Source organism: Suricata suricatta, chromosome 1 (genome assembly GCF_006229205.1).
Source record: "Suricata suricatta isolate VVHF042 chromosome 1, meerkat_22Aug2017_6uvM2_HiC, whole genome shotgun sequence".
NCBI classification, from domain to species: domain Eukaryota; kingdom Metazoa; phylum Chordata; class Mammalia; order Carnivora; family Herpestidae; genus Suricata; species Suricata suricatta.
In genome coordinates, this window is record NC_043700.1 from 55396944 (window position 1) to 55413647 (window position 16704).

General features: G+C 43.3%; 1 protein-coding gene across 1 annotated transcript in view; it reads left to right on the forward strand.

Moving 5' to 3' along the window:
- The first annotated feature begins 30 nt into the window (after nucleotides 1–30).
- MFAP3L (microfibril associated protein 3 like) overlaps nucleotides 31–16704 on the forward strand; it is a 51237-nt gene continuing 34563 nt past the window's right edge. The window contains exon 1 of the mRNA XM_029938800.1: nucleotides 31–119. The gene's annotated coding sequence lies outside the window, so the exon portion shown is untranslated. The remainder of the gene's footprint in view (nucleotides 120–16704) is intronic.

Genomic DNA, 16704 nt, shown 5'->3' on the forward strand with positions numbered 1-16704 from the left:
CGGCTGGCCCGCAGTAGGTGCTGCCGGGCGTCGGGCGCGGGGCGCGGAGCAGCGACAGCTCGTAGGCTGGCCATGGCGAGGGGCGCTCGGCGGCCACCTGAGTGGCGCGGCGGCATCAGGTTAGCAGGAGCGCCGGGACAGCATGGGCGGCTGGTCGCGGGTGGCAGGGAGCCCCGCACAGGGTGGGCGGCCGGGTTGAGGCGGCCGCTGGCGCCGCGGAACTTTCGGGCGCTTAGGCTGACGGAGCCCAAGGCGTAGGCTGCGCACTGGAGGCGCCGCGAGGTCCCAGGAGCGGGCTTCTGGGGGTCGCAGGAGGCTTCGAGACCCGCGCGGGGCGGGACCTGGGGGCCCGGTGGGTTGGGGACGGCCACCTCTTGGGCTTATGCCATGATTTTCCTACGGTGAAGAGCAGGGTGTCTACGGTGTGCTGCCGAGGAGCCTCCCAAACCTCCGGGGCCAATGGAACGCCAGGGAGCGGCGGGGGCCTTCGCCAGACTCCAGATCGCTTGGGTCACCGTCCCTCAGTTTCCCCGGGACGCGGGTAGGGTGTACTGTCCCGTGGCCCGGAGGCTTTGAGTTTGCGTTCTGTGCCCAGAGCCGGGAGAGTGCAGCGTCCTGATGCTGCAGGAGTGAGGGAAGCTGTGGGTGCAGCAAGCCGCCGCCTCGCGACTGGAGCTCTCAGAGTTTGTCGCATTTGACTCCATAGCAAGTTGACATCGAATTGCTTCATGGCGTGGAATGGGGAAACGTGCTTCGTTGGTTTAAAAAAAAAAAAAAAAGTAATTGCAAAGCTGATTTATTTTAAGCTCGACCATTAACTTGCCTTCGCCTCCAGAAAAACCTTGAGCTTGCAAGTTGCAAGATTTATAAAACAAGGCAGCAAAAAAGGAAGAATGTAGGTCCATTATCTGCTCATGCTGTAGAAAATAATCTATTATGGTTGAATTGTATTGTTTTTAAGGATACTTGCTGGCAGAAAAGTTTGGTTACAGTAGCATTCTTTATTTTGCATTATCTTAGCTTATATTAAGAACTTGGAAATCTAGCGTTGGAGAAGCTCAGTGTTTTTTGTAAAGGTTTCTCACTTTTGCTTCTAGATGAAACACATTTTTTTTTTCCAGTTGCTACTATGCTGAACATAGTAAAATTGTTCAAGATGAGATAGATGCAAGATGGAAGATTTATATTCGCAAGAGAGAACGTTAGAACGATGCAGTTCTACTGGCATTTTATTTTTACAGAAAAATGCAGTTCGTAGATCCCACTGGAGTTTCTACTCTTGGTTCTTCCTAAAACAGTTGGTATCATTACCACTCTTTGGATTATTGGATTTAATAGGACCAAGGTAAACAATTCTTGTTCAAGTGGGAACCAGTTCTACCTCTAAGGCTATGTTCTCATGCCTGTTTCCATTAAGTACCACTTAGTAGATTCAGTTGTTTTCTTTATTAAGCTTATTATAAAACTTGTTTGCATTCTTGACAGACCTTAATAGACTTTGGAGGTACATTGACTTTTCATTGGTTTTTGAATAGCCTTTAATGTTTGTTCTGATCTGAGATGTTTCCAGCTCTGATTCCAAATACTCTGAGTGATTTCCCCAGTGGGCTTTACGCTTTGCCTATACATAACCAAGATTTAAGTATCGGAAAGACTTAAAAGGTCCAGATGACAACAATAGCAACCTGATTAGTATTTCTACCAATTATGCCTGAAGTCCTCCATTTTGGCCAAAGAGTTTGGTTGGTGGTGTTCATTGCTCCGAAATGTACTTCTAAATACATTCATAAAAAAATTCGTAGAAAACAGCACAAATATTAAGAAATTATACTTCCATTTTCTATGAAAATGCATCAAGTTTAAAGTCTGCCGCGAAGTACTACATGTATGTGCAACTTACCTGGTACAGCAGGTCTTGGGTTCTCAGGCTGCATTCCCCAGTGGAAGTCAGTAATGTCTCCCCTTAGCCTTGGGCTCTTTTTGACCTAGAGGAAGCAGCAAGGTTTTAGTTTCCCTCTTGGTGAATGTGAGCTCTAATACAGATCAGTAGGCCCCTTTCTGGATCCAAACATCTCAATTTTCAAGGTTAGAAAAAACAGTGAAATTTAGCAAAAGGCATGATTAAACACTGCTTATGGCTTCAGGAATTCCACCAAAGGATGGAGTCCCCTAAACTAACCTGAACAAAGCTGACAGGATTTAGATTAGTATATGTGCTGCCGAAGCGAGCACTGACAGGATTTAGATTAAAGAGGGGTCTTATTAACTAAGAAAATGAAGGGTTTTACTAACGAAGAAAAAATACCACAGTAGACTTTGTATTCCAGTTAGGAAACAGGTGACAATGTCTTTTTATTTGCCTGTTGGCTTCTTTCAGCTCAACTGCTTAGGCACATAATTTTTCATTTTATTTCCATGTCTTCCAATTTCTATACTGTACAGGGTTGTTAGTGACACTGGAGATTCACAGCAAATTTTTTGGCCTTTAAAAACAGATTCCTCCCATTGATGTGGCCATAATTATTCAACTTCTCATTTGGCTTGCGATTTAAATAATTGAGGCCATTTCAACTTTGCTTAACTTGAACTTTTCTATTTTTTTAATGTTTTTTATTTATTCTTGAGAGAGAGACAGACAGAGCACAAGCAGGGGAGGGGCAGAGTGAGAGAGGGACACATTGGAAGCAGGCTTCAGGCTCTGAACCGTCAGCAAAGAGCCTGACAGGGGGCTCGAACTCACCAACTGCAACATCTTGATCTGAGCTGAAGTCAGATGCCTTACCGTCTGAGCCACCCAGGCGCCCCTGTTCTATTTTTTTTCTTAATGCAAGAGCTTCCGAATACTGAAATACCAAATAAATATTGTGGCAAAGTTGCTTTTAACCTCCAACATAGTACAGTCAGATTTGTTAGATGGGTGTCATTTTTTCTGGAATTCAGAAATCACTCGGATAGCATCGCTTCCTTAACCTGACCAAGCTCTGGTGGTGCAGCTTGCCCTTTCCCAGCCGTGCCCAGGAGGACACTTAAAACCCTGACATTTTGTGATCCATGGCAACTCACATTAAAGTTAGAAATATCCTTAGATGCAGATGGTTTAAGTTTGCCACAGTACCTCCTTGGAATGGTTAAAGGATTAAGGGGTTTGGTTGATGATGTGATAAGACCCAGTTCAGAGCTGTCAGAACTAGTTTCTAAGCTATACTCCAAACATACTGTCTTGTCTCTGCCTCCACACAAGGTCTTCACTCATTAAAATATCACATTCATTTTTCTTCCCCACAGCCTTTAATAGTAGGCCCCAGGGGCTGCAAAAACAAATAAGGCTTAGTGACTCAGAATCTAGTCAGAGAGGCATAATGGAGGACAAATAAACTTTAGTGCAAGGTAAGTGTTTCAGGAGAGGTATTTGTACATGGGACTGAGGAGACCAGAGAAATGAGCCCCTTGGGTTGGAGGAAGAGGGACCCCCTGAAAACAGCGACATTTCCACAGGATCTTAAGGAATTCCTGAGGAATTTGGGTGGAAGTCTTCTAAGCAGAGATGTGAACTCTCCAGGGAGAGGGAATACCACTGTGGTAATTAGAATAATGGCCCCCCAAAGCTGTCTACTCCGGGACCTTGCAGTTGTGATTAAGTTGAAGATTTTGAGATGGAGAGATTATCTGGATTATTCTGGGAACCCAGTGTCATCACAAGAGTCTGTATAAGTGGAAGAGGAAAAGCAGAAGTCAGTGTCAGAGGGATGCCATGTGCAAGATTCAACTGGCCATTGCTGGCTTTGAAAATGGAAGGGGTCCATGAATGAAGAATGCAAACCGCCTCTACAAGCTGGCAAAGGCAAGGAAGGAAACAGAAGGAACCCAGCCCCGCCAACTCTCTGATTAGCCTAGGAGGATCCATCTTGAACTTTTAGCCCACAGAACTGAAAGATAATACATTTGTATGTTAAAGTCACCAAGTTTATAATTTAGTGTCATAGAAAGGAAGATGACTTGGTTTGATGGATTAATGAACAGGGGCAGGAGAGGGAGAATGTAATGGTCCTTTCATTGTGGTGAAGTTGATGCCATGCAAAGGAGTTTGGATTTTATCCTATTACATACAGAACGACAATGGGACACCAGCTAAGCATTTTTAAGTGGGAACATGCAAGAATAGGCTGCAGCCATATTTATCTTCCTAAAAAAGGAAGTGTGGCTAAACCCCAAGTTTCATACAGCCATTTAACAAATGGAGTCTAGCCAGAGGTGGTCAGTGACAGAAAGCTGGAAGCATGTTCTGTAATGAAGTTCTCTGAACTGACCTGAAATGGCATTTGTCTGTGTGAAATCATTAGCTTAAGAAACTTTGGTTACAGTCTGCAATAGAAAGTCCTAAAGAGTAAAGCGGAAGGGCTAAGTCACGTTTTGACTACTTTGTTTCTGCCCATTTTCCTCTTCCCAGACATGAACAGAGGACTAGGAAAGCTCAAATCTAATGCAGTGAACTCGAGGTGATGTAGTGTCTCAAGTCACCTGGGCCAGCTCTGACCAGTTGCTAGTAGCTTATAGGGTGTCGTGGGCTTATGCAGGCTTAGTGAGAAAATGGCCAAAATCAATTAGCAATGTTTGCCAGGGTATGGATGATAGCTGTGATCCTAGATGACCTAACTTTTGTGTTAAAATATAAGAAATTCAGGCATTCCTTCCAAACATATTTATTTATTCACCCTCTCTTAAGTACAAGGGCTTAATTTCTGTCTATAAAAATTTACAGTCTGACTCAGTTGACATCTCTATGTGTCTGGAAAACCTAACCTGCAGAAATCTACCTTAGTGTTATAAGAGTGGCTCTGAATTGAAACTAAACTAGATGTAAAAAAAAAAAATTGATAAGAGGGACACCTGGGTGGCTCAGTCAGTTAGGTGTCTGACTTAAGCTCAGATCATGATCTCACAGTCTGTAGGTTCAAGCCCGGTTTGGCGTCTGTGTTGACAGCTCGAAGCCTGGAGCCTGCTTCATGTTTTGTGTCTTTCTCTCCCTCTATCTCTGCCCCTGCACTGCTCTCACTGTCTCTCTCTGTCTTAAAAATAAATAAGCATTTAAAAAAATTTTTTTAAAGTTGATAAGAGAAATAGGCACTTTTCAGATAACATGGTAAAAGAAGCAGTGGGCTGGCAAAATCTGAAACTGAAAACAGTAAGACTTGATTTAGAATTATCTTAATAGTGGGGCGCCTGGGTGGCTCAATCGGTTAAGCGTCAGGCTTTGGCTCAGGTCACGATCTCATGGTTCGTGGGTTCGAGCCTCTCATCCAGCTCTGTGCTGACAACTCAGAACCTGGAGCCTGCTTCAGATTCTGTATCTCTCTCTCTGACCCTCCCCTGCTCGCGCTGTCTCTCTCTGTCTCTCAAAAATATATTTAAAAACATTAAAAAAAACTTAAAAAAATTATCTTAATAGAAACAAAACTATGTGTCTATATCATGTGGCCTCCATTTGTATAACTTTATAAGAATTTTACCCAAATGTTCTTATATAATGATGTAATAATTATTGTTTACCACTGTAAAGGACTAGTTCAGTGCAAACCATCCCCTCTTTCTTGAATCTCCTCTGCCTTGGTTTCTGGGGTATGAGCCTCTAGTTCTCTCCATACTTTCTTTCTTTCTCTCTTTTATTGCTATTTCCCTGAGGGTTTGTCTCTCTTTTCTCCAAATTCTTTCCTTGGTCTTCTCATCCTGTGGTTTTCTGTGTTCTTTCTGGGTGATTTATTTTTCCTTGTGACTGCACCGCTGGCCCACACACCAGTATCTCCAAATCTGTATCTTCAGATAAGTTTTTCTCATTCACTCATTAATTAATTCATCGATCCATTCAACAAATATTGATGACCTGAGAGTTTATCTAATGGTGGGACAGATGTACACAAAAATAATTGCAGAGAAAATATGACGGTATAGGTAAAGGTCAGTGGAAAAAGGGGTGTCCAGGGCTACCTTGGGGGAGTCCTGGAGGGATATTGAACCAAGACTTGAAAGCCAAGTAGGCGTTTGCCAGATAAGCAAGGATATGAAAGGTACCATGGCCAGCTGGAGGCACAGAGGTGCCGTGGGGAATACAAGGAGCTCAGGAGAGGGGAGGGCCAGGGGAAGCCCCAGAGATGCTGTGAAAGAGGTGGATAGGAGTCAGTTCACAAAGGATCATGTAGGTCCTGCCGAGGACCTTAGTTTTATATACTGACAAACACTTGAAGTCAGAGCTTTTAGAGTCAACTGATTTCAGCAACAACATATGTGGCTTGGAGGCAGGTAAGACTAAAAGGAAGGTCAGTGAGGAAGGAGTCTGCTAGAGCGGCGCCTGTTAGAGATGATGAGCCCGTAAACCTGAGACAAACCAGGGTTGTGGCAGTCATATGGGCGGGGAGGGAAAGGAGGCATCTGAAACAGCTCCCACATGATTGAATTATCTGTGTCAAGTACCGCAGAAGTGTGGGAAGGCCTGCTCTCTCAAGGGTTCTCCTGCCGAGCACCAGACTGCGCAGGACCAGAGAGACTGCCTTCCACTGCATGTGCTTATTAACCACAGGGGCCTAAAGCAGCAGAGGAGCAGGAAATCCCAAACACAGAGCTGTGTATGAAGGAGGAAATCAGAATTTCTTTGCAGGGCACGTACTTTGTAAGGGAGGCATCAGAGAAAGAGAGAAGAAATTGATTCCCTGATGGTTCATCAGCTTCTAGGCAGAAGGATTTGGGGATGCTAATGAGACTGAAATGATGTTGACATGGGGTAGACTTTCCTAATTCTGCATTAGAAGGCAACTGTCTTAGAGGCTGGGCTACAGTTAACTCTTTTTTTTAATTATTATTTTTATAGTTTTTATTTATTTTGGAGACAGAGACAAAGCATGAGTGGGGGAGGGGCAGAGAAAGAGGGAGACACAGAATGTGAACAGGCTCCAGGCTCCAAGCTGTTAGCACAAAGCCTGACACGGGGCTCGAACCCAGGAACCCAAACCTGAGCTATCATGACCTGAGCCAAAGTCGAAGTCGGATGCTTAACCGACTGAGCCACCCAGGTGCTCCTGAAGTTAACTCTTTGTATTCCATGCAAAAGAGGAAGTTTGCTGAGCAGGTATTTAAATTAATTCAAAATCTTTCCTTCCATTGCGGATTTGAATTGGCTAATGGCACAGGGAAGAGTGGAAGGAAGGCTCTGCTCCTTAAGGAAATAAACAGGTTGGAATAAAGTGCTCCAGAATTACCCATTGATGGGTCCCTCCCAGTTCAGGACTGGAGGGCCTAGGCTGGGGCTAATTCACATCATTCTCATCAGCTCATTAAAGCAGCCCCTCTCTTAGAAAAGATGGGATGCATCTGTTCTGGGATCTGTACCTTTCTATACTCTCTTAGAAATAGCAAGACCTATATAATATTTGTGAAAGTGGAAACCATCCGAAGTTGACTAGTTAATTCCTTTCTTCCTGGTGGCCAAGCTTCCCTGTGAAGAAGTAAATAGGTGTGTAGGGACTGTGTTTTCTTAAAGATGCAAAACCCACTTTCCCTGGTCCTCAGCACAGGGATGTATTTGACTAAAGACTGCATTAGTGTTTGGCTCCAAGTTTCACCCAGGACTTCCTTCTGGGTCTTTACACCCCAGGTTGACCATGGAACGGTTCAAACTTCTGGTAACCATGGAGCTTTCTTGCTTCTCAGCTGCTATTGTTAACTTCACTTTGTCAGTTTACCAAAGCCTGGTGCTGGGCTGCATTGCTGCTACTAATCATGCCTGAACTTCTGTTCTTGCCCTCTCCCCACCCACCTTATGTCCATGCCTGCTGTTAGTCCAAGTTGGAGGGAAGCTTTTTCCCCCCCTTCAAGGTTTGGACAACACTAGATTACTTGCTCCTGTTAGACTTCCCAAAGGTAACCTGGTTCTCTCCCTCTTAAAACACTTGTGAGGAACTTGAAATTAATTTCCAGAAACCACTTGGGTATTACCGATACTTTGCTTTACTGACAGCCGAGCACTACTCCTTCTGCAGCTAAACCCAAGACTTAGGGTGCACTTTTGCTTCCTTCTCCCTTCCCAGGGTGTCTCAATTCTATCTCCATACCCTTGCTGTCTTCCCTTCTTTCTCTGGTGTGTTAGATTGACTTTATAAGTAACGGATCATCTGTCCCAGAGTCCTCATTATCATTTCTCCTAAGCAGACCTAGAGGCCCTCTTATTAAATAGAATTTTTGGAGGAGCACCCTAATATCTGAGCTCTTGAGATGGGGATGCACATCAGATTCACTGCGTGAGCCTTGCAAAAATATACTGTAACATCAATTTTTGTTTTTCATTGGCATGCCATGTTTATTTCCATCCCTCCTTGTCTAAACAAAGCCATTACTCCTGCTGAGAAAACTATCCTGTCTCCTTTTTTCATCCTTCAGGGTACATTCAACCCCAGGGTACATTCTGTGACCTTTCCAGCTGGCCCTCCTCTGAATATCCGGGATATCTACCCAGTTTAGTGCTTAAGTATATACTCCTTGGTATGCAGCAATCACCAAGATTCTCCGCACCATTAGGGTAAAGAACTGGTCTTTAAATTTTTTTAATCCTCACAGCAATTGGTACTAAGCTGATAATAGTGGCCACATAAACACTTTGAGTTCAGGTTAATTGATATAACCAACTCCTAATTTTTTATCACTTAGATGAATCTGACTGCCGAGGTGAGAGATCATTAAGCACACCTGGCAAGTGTGCTCAGGGCCTCTTCCTGTCAAAGCTGAGAGAATGGCAAAGCTTTCTTCAGAAATCCTGTTCAGCAGTCAGTATTGTCAGCTTTCTTCTGGGTGTTTTGTTGTTGTTGGTTTGTTTGTGTGCTTGTTTAGTTAAGGTAATTTTCCATATTGTCACATTGAAAACCACTTAATGCTGAAGGGGAAGGATTGATCTTAGGACATGCACTAACGTCAGCTAGAAGGTGATTCATATTCCACCAGGTATTACTCTTATGTCCAGAATTTTAAAATAATTCTTAAAACAATGATCAATACTTTGAAAGTGTTCATTTCAAGTAACCATGACGACAGTTTGGGCGCTTATGACATTTAGACAATTTGGCCATGCTGTGGTCTTCACTCCTGATAGTGGACATGGGTCAGCAGGGCCCTGGAGTGAGAGAAGGTGAGGTCCTCGGAGGGGCTTCCACTCATGGGCCGACCTCTGCCGCTCTCACTGCCAGTGTGGACAGAACAGCCCGGGCCTGCGCACGTGCTGGGGACAGTGGGAGACTCGATGGGATACCATCCGTGGGAGTGCTAGGTGAGCATAAGGGACATTATTGTTGTGCTCTTAATAACAAATCAAACCAAGTTTGAGTTACAGGATCTCTTCTGATCTGTTTTTCACTAAGATCCAGTTCCTCGTGTCTCTGAGACACACTTGGCATGTGTGATTCAGAGGAATAATTCATTACACAGTTCCACTTTCTGATAATAAGCTGGTAAAGGAGGAAGGAGGAAAAGCTTTTGTCACACCCTCTTCAGTTATTGAGCATATTTTTTCAAATAGATGAAATTTTACTCTGCCAAAAGAAGAAACCCTGGGTAATCCAGGTGAATTTCAGTGGCCTTAATCAAACAAACGGAGAGATAAGAAGTAAAGAATGGTTTCGACATTGAGAGGTATAAATTAAGTAGGCATTTGCTTTGTATCTCAACAATAAAAAGAATGTGTATTTCAGGCATATAAAATAGTCCCTAGAGGGGCGCCTGGGTGGCTCAGTCAGCTGAAGCCATGACTTCAGCTCAGGTCATGATCTCAAGGCTCGTGGGTTAAGCCCCACATCGGGCTCTGTGCTGTCAGCTGAGCCTGGAGCCTGCTTCAGATTCTGTGACTCCCTTTTTCTCTGCCCCTCCCCTGCCCATGCACGCTCTCTCGCTCGCGCGCTCTCTCTCTCTCTCTCTCTCTCAAAAATAAACATTAAAATAATAATAATAAAAAGAAAATAGTCTCCAGATACTCTTTTTAATAGTTATCATCAAGTTGGTTTCCATGTAACACCCAATGCTCTTCCCTACAAGTGCCCTCCTCCATGCCATCACCCCTCCTACCCGTTCCCCCTCCCCTTCTAGATACTTTACTAATGTCAGACAGTGCCTCTGAGTCCTCTGACAGACCAGACTCCCTCAGCCTCTGCTCCCGGGCTGTGTTTGGAGCAGCTCAGCCTCTCAGGGCTCTGTATAAGGAAGGATGTATTTCTGAAGACTGACCTTTAGAGAAATCTTGGTTTATAGTTTAAAAAGTTAGTTTCATGGTAAGGAATAGACCTAGTTACCCACATTTTCTAAGAAATGGGTAGAGAGGCACGTGGGTGGCTCAGTCCATTTAAGCATCAACTCTTTTTTTTTTTTAATTTTTAATGTTTTATTTATTTTTGATCCAGAGAGAGACAGAGCATGAGAGGGGGAGGGGCAGAGAGAGAAGGAGACACAGAACGGAAAGCAGGCTCCAGGCTCTGAGGTAGCCGTCAGCACAGAGCCCGATGCGGGGCTCGAACCCACGAACGTGAGATCTGACCTGAGCCGAAGCCAGAGGCTTAACCGACTGAGCCACCCAGGCGCCCCTAAGCATCAACTCTTAATAGCGGCTCAGGTCATGATCTCACAGTTCATGAGTTTGAGTCCCACAGTGGGCTCCATGCTGATGGCACGGAGCCTGCTTGGGATTTTCTCTTTCTCCCTCTCTCTCTGCCCCTCCCCTGCTCATGCTCTCTCTCTGTCTCTCACAAAGTAAAATAAACTAAAAAAAAAAAAAAAAAAAAAAAAAAAAAAAAAAAAAAAAAAAAAAAAAAAAAAAAGAAATGGGTGGAATTTGCAAGAAACGTAGAGCAAATGTAGATGCCCAGTGAGTTAGTAATATGTCTAAATGAGAGTGCATATAACTAGCATACATTAACTCAGCAGATCTCCAAGCCCTTGCTATGAGCAAAGCATGTTTCTAGACACGGGTATGACAGTGAACAATGTCAACCACAGAAGCCCACCCAACCACAGCTCACATCTTAGTAGAAGCAGACACGTGCATACATACAGGGTAGTTAATGGTCTGAAGAGAAAGGCAGGGTAAGGGTGACAAAGAGTGATGGGGGGAGGGCTGGAGCACACTAATTTTTGTAAGATGACCATGGAGGGCCTTGCTGATGAGGTGACATTTGAGAAAGCAAATGTACAGAGTGAGCCTTGCCCAGTAAGATATTTGTCTCCTGATGGATAGAGCAGTGTGCTGTGTGGGCTGCATGGGGACCAGCCTGGATGTGCAGGCAGGATGACTCTGTCCAGGCGAGTGCTGGCCAGGCATGCAGGGGTCGGCACCTCGATAAGGCATCTCCTTGGTATCATGGGATCCTCTGGCCACTTTGTGCGGCCAGAGTTTGTACTCATCCATGTGTCCAGGCTACCAGATGCCCATCAGCCCCTGCCTGACTTCTCTCTGGATATAGGGGCTTATATACTAATATATCAGGCACTTCAAAGGAAGTAGGCCTGAGATGAAATAAAAGCAAAGATTGAAAGTTGGCAGCAGTAGTGCTATAGATTAGCAAGTGACAATTTAATTGTACTAGAAAGAAAACATGAATCTCTGTATATGCACACTCCAAGTGAGTTGGGAAAATATTTTGAAAGGATACACTTTTTTTTAAGGGGGGAGAGACTGGAAAATGTATCTATTGACAGGGACAAGAAAAGAAAGACATAAACAGAGGTGCTTCTGAACCAGCTTTGGGTTTTATATGTGTATAAAGTCTGATAATGAGGGTGTCAGAGATTGGGGGGGGGGGGAGCCAAGACGGTGTCTTAACCTTTTTATCCGCATTGTATTGTGTTTTTGGTATTGGGCTGGTAGCACAAAGGCTCCACCCCCAGTGCATCTATCCTATTCATATTCATCTCCCAGTTTGGATTTATTACCTGGACCATCAGATTTTGGAGGAAATATCTCTCTGAATAATTAAGGATTTGCATTCATGGTGCTCAAAACTATTTTAGCCTATTCACTTAAAATGAGAATTTTTCTTCCTTATAAATGTTCTAGAATCTATTTGTGTAGAGATTCTTGATGCCTCTAATAACAGAAAGTTAATTCCTGACTCAGAAGGCAAATGTGATCATTACATGAAAGTAGGTAAGAACATTGAGATAAAACTTAGTGGACTTAGCACTTCAATGATTTGATCCTGGACAGTAGTAATTGCTACAGGAAACTTCTTGCTCTACAAATGTTTTGGACTTTTTGACTTTGGATTCTCACAGTCCATACTCAGACACCACCATAACTACCTAAAACATCAGTATATGTTGACCTTTTAAAAAGTTCGGGGAGTCCAAAATTAGGCCATAACCAAAATGGACTCAGTTGGCTACCAGCTTTAAAATGTTAGTGTTTATGATGTAATGAGTATTTTAGTATCTCTCTTCATTTCACACGAAGTTGGGATTTCTTCTCCTGGCCTCATGAGTAGAAACCTGTCAAGAGTGTGCTTTAAACTAAAAGGCAGCCTTTGTGCCTAAGGCCTCATTTGTGTACAAATGAAGAAAGTGATAACTCTCAGTAGACATTGTGACAAAATCTGGTTATGTAACTATAAAATTACTCATCAGAGTTGATGGGGGAAATGCCAGCATGAACACTGCCAAGAAGAAACAATAATGTATATTCATTTATCCACAACACCCTTAAACAAGGGGCCCTTTTCCTCCCGGCTCCAGAAATACATGGCCAATAGTCATGTTTTATTATAGGTGAAGAAACAAAAATAAGATCCAAAAAAGCATTTTATTACACATTTTTATGACAGTACAATCCGGAAGTAGGGAAGAGGTTGAATAAAGAAAGGACATTTGATGTTTGCTAAATATTTTCTCTTTTGTTTTATTTATAGAACATAAGGTATTGTATGAAAGTTTTTCTAAAGGCCATGAGCAAACACATGAAGCTTAACAATCTGTCCATTGTAGCTTTTGTTAAACCCCAGTTTTGGACTCTGTGGCCTTTGTTCTTGTATTTTGAAGGACTGCATTTTAAGCTGTTGGATTATAGTACTCGTGGTTTATTCTTTGGTGGCTAAAATGTCTTTCAGAATGTTATAGTGTTATTAACTGAACTTTTCACCATGCTGTCTGTAAAATCCAACAAGCTACACAGAGTACACTTGTAGACTATTTCTCCAGTGCCCAAAGTGACATGACGTCTTCATGTTCTTCTGGTGATACACGGTGAGTTTACTCTGAAACAGTTGCCGTTGGACTTCAGGCAAGTGTGCTTCGTGCAGCAAGTGTGCACGCATTGCTGTGGGTGCTCCGTGTTAAGGATACTCTACAGAGCTATACACCAGAGTTTCTGCCATCGAAGGGCTCTCCTTGTAATTGAAAAGAAGTTTCCTCAACATAAAACTAAAAAATGCCAGATCATATGCCCAGGAGGAGTGTTAAGAGTTTGGTACAGGCTGCAGGTGCAGTAGGAGATTAGGACTGGGAAGGCTGTGAGCCATGGGGCCTGTGGGAAGGGGAAGGTGGGATTTGGAACAGATGCCACGCAGGCAATCAACAAACATCTCCTCCGCCCCGATCAGCTTCTACCTCCTATGCCTACCCACCCCTAAGCTCACTGCACCTGGAAAACATATGGAAATCAGCTGCATCTCTCTCCCTAATAGATTCTAAGTGGACATAGCCTATGGCTTATTGAGCTTTGTAGCACTCCCACACCCTACCCCCTGCCCTAGACCCCTAGCAGTGTGCCCAGCTATAAACACTCAAATAAATACCTAAAAAATACTTTTAAAATTACTTTTAAAAGATGACCTAAAAGGGCATGGTATGAGATCTGGTGAATTCCTACTAAAACCTTTTAATTCATTAGTTTTGATGAGTTAAACGCTCTGTTTTCAAAAATAAATGATCACAGAGTTTTAGAGCAAAAATGCATGGACACAAACAACCTACGACTTACGCATTGTATTTTCTGTACCTTGGTAACTTTGCAAAGTGGGAAAGGATAGGAGATGGGGAAGGGAGGAATGAGTCTGCTAACTGAAATCTCTGCGTAAAATCAAGACCTCTGCACCGCCCCCCGACCCCCACTCCCCTCAGCCTGCTAGGCTCTCTGAGGGAACTAGCTACAGCTCTGGAACAGTTGATGTGTTCCCAGCCCAAAGCACCTACAGACATTATTAAAATATAATAGAAGAGGAGAGTGCTCCATCCTCTTCATTCTTGCTGGCACAATGTGTGTGCAAGTAGAAAACCCCAGCAGCCAGCCTTTGTTTGAAAGCAGTTCTCGAGTTCTGCTTTAAAATTCTTTTTAAATCATTTTTTATTTTATCTTGAGAGAGAGGGAGGGGGAGCAAGTGGGAGAGGGGCAGAGAGACGGGGAGACACAGAATCTGAAGCAGGCTCCAGGCTCTTAGCTGTCAGCACGGAGCCCGACGCGGGGCTCAAACCCACAAACCACAGATCATGACCTGACCCAAAGTCAGATGCGCTCAACCAACTGAGCCACCCAGGCTCCCCTCAGGTTCTGTATTTTAAATCTCAGTGTGATCTTCCACTTGTTAATTCTCCCTACTTGTGGGGAAAAAAATGTTACAGTATATTTATTACACACACTTATTAGAAACTACCTCATACTTTGTCTTGTCTCTCATTCTCCCCTAAGCTATTTAGTCAGGCATCTGCTCTGGTGTAGACAGGGAGTGAGAGAGGAGCGACTCCAGATACTGTCCTCAAGATGCTCAATGCAGTGTCCGCCAAGAGGACAGCTCATGTATTTTCAGACGCAAGTCCCTGCCAAAGGACCCAGTGCTGAAAATCATTTGTAATTGCTTCTGGTGGTGAGAGCGCACCCAATAATAAACAAAACCAAGAACAAGATATGTCCTTTAAATGCTATAATAAAAATCAACTTGAGAAGCATAATTTCAGCAAAGGATTCTATTATATTCAGTATGTTAATAATTCTTACTTATCAAGCTGAGCATTATGTAAGTGCTTTATGTGCATCTGATCCTGAATCCTTATAACTGTCCTGTAATTGTTGAGATCTTGGCCAGAAACACATAAGGGTGGTTAGATCTCAGATCTTGACCCGGTGTACCTACAACCTGAGGCCATGCTCTTAACAACCATTCTGTATTGAATGTATCAGCTTTACAACTTCCCTGTTAAAAGGAAACCACAAGTTTAGCCAAGAAAACATTTACAAAGTCATAACAGGGTATGTGTCATGCTGGTGCAACCGGTGCTATCTCCCTTCGACCACAATTCCTGCTGGTGGAAAAATGTGTTGGCTTTCCTGGGGCAGGAAGGCACTCAGGTCCACGGGGGAGTATGGAAGTCTCCAGCACTAAGAAAACTCTTTTGTCTTTCCCACTGAAGAACTATGTGGCCTGAAGCTGATTTATCACCCCTAATTTATTTACCTCTTCAGTTTTATTGTCTACAGCGTTGGAATAATTATTTCTGCCTTTAGAGAGAGATTCATTTATGTAGCAACTTACTGTCAGGGACAGCTTCAGGCAGTGCAGATGTAAAGATAAATGAGGCAGACAGAATGGTTAGTATGGTATTGGCACGCGGGCAGACATAAGCATTAGTGGAACAGAATAAAGAGTTTACAAGTAGACTCACTGTTTTTGACAAGAAGGCAAGATAATCCACTGAAGACATGATAGTGTATTTTAGAAAAGGTGCTGAAACAACTGGATATCTGTACAGGGGTGGAGGGGAAAGAACCTCAGTCCTTACCTCAGGCCATACATACATTCAAAAAAATAAAAACTGAAATGGATCAGTGTAAAAACTACCATTGGGAAGGAGCATAAGGAAACTTTTGGTGATGATGGAAACAGTCTATATTTTGTTTATTGTGGTAGTTATGTGGGCATACAAATTTGTCAATACTCACTAAAATGTATACTTAAAATGGGTACATTTTATTGTTTATAAACTATACCACAGTGAAATTGATTTTTAAAGATAATATCCTGTCACTCCTTTGCTTAAAATTTTTCCAGTGAATGTTAGGTGAAATCCAAACTCCTTACTCTGTCCTCCAAAGTCCTAGGTGATCTGGACCTGTCTGCACCTCAGACCCATCTTAGAGTGTTCCATTTGCTTTTGTTGTTCTTTCTGGAATGTTCTCTCAAATCTAGGTACGGCTGATTCCTAAAGAGGCTCCAGCTCTGGGGCCATCTCCTTGGTGAAATTCCCACCTCCTCAGTGAAGTTCTCCCTGGTTGGCTAACTCAGCACTTGAGTACATCATAGTGTGTTTTCCAAAACATGCATCATTAGCTGAAATTCATGGTATTTCTTTACTGTCTGCTTCTCCCCACTAGAATATCCACATAACAGGAAAGATCTGTCTTGTGTACTCTTTTGTCTCTAGGACCTAAATAATATCTGCCTAATAGTTATGTTCAGTGATTATTAATAATATAATAAAGTAAGAAAAAGTGAGGATTCTATCACGGAGACAGGGCAGAAACATGGAATGTTGCTAAGTAAAGAAATGGCACCAATGATTTTGTGTTGCAGAATGGTATAGGGATTGGGTTGGGAACTGGGGAAGACTGAAGGCAGACAGATTATATAGAAGGCTACCACAACTGCTTCTGGTAAGGAGAAGATAGGCTGAACTGAGGCTCACTCAGAGAAGACAAGG